This window comes from Propithecus coquereli, unplaced genomic scaffold (genome assembly GCF_000956105.1).
Source record: "Propithecus coquereli isolate 6110/MARCELLA unplaced genomic scaffold, Pcoq_1.0 Scaffold164, whole genome shotgun sequence".
In the NCBI taxonomy this organism is placed as follows: Eukaryota; Metazoa; Chordata; class Mammalia; order Primates; family Indriidae; genus Propithecus; species Propithecus coquereli.
Window position 1 is genome coordinate 31,681 of NW_012140969.1, and position 548 is coordinate 32,228.

The following is a 548-nucleotide window of genomic DNA, read 5'->3' on the forward strand; positions in this document are numbered from 1 at the left end:
TCAACAACACCAGTGTCAGCCCTCTGTACTCTGGCTGCAGACTGACCTCGCTCAGGTGAGACCTTAGAAAAGCCAGCCAGGGCTACCCCAAGAGTTTCTAAGTCCAAGGACTTTGGTAGGTCTCGTTCATTCCCTCGCTGTGGATGTTCTCAGTAGGGGTGGAGTTCAGGAATCACTGGCTCCAGGACCAAGGTGTCTCCCAATCCTACCACCTTCCTCCTCCACTGAGAGATTCTGCAGAGATCATCAGCAGGACTGAGCCCCTACCCTGATCATCCTTCTGAATTCCCTTTTTCCCATCTCACTTTCAACAAGAAGAGCATCTTTTTTTGAGACAGCTCTTCCTGTCCTACCCCCAGGAATCTCAGGACCCTTCCCTGAGCAATCTATTTATTGTCATTCCTCTCATCTTCCCTCCCCAGGCCTGAGAAGGATGGAGCAGCCACTGGAGTAGACGCCACCTGCACCCTCCGCCCTGACCCCACAGGCCACGGGCTGGACAGACAGCGGCTGTACGGGGAGCTGAGCCAGCTGACCCACGGCATCAC

The 548-nt window shown here is 54.7% G+C and overlaps 1 protein-coding gene across 1 annotated transcript in view; it reads left to right on the forward strand.

Annotated features, from left to right (window-relative positions):
• Positions 1-548, forward strand: part of MUC16 (mucin 16, cell surface associated) — a 110,889-nt gene that overhangs the window by 31,611 nt on the left and 78,730 nt on the right. The window lies entirely within an intron of this gene.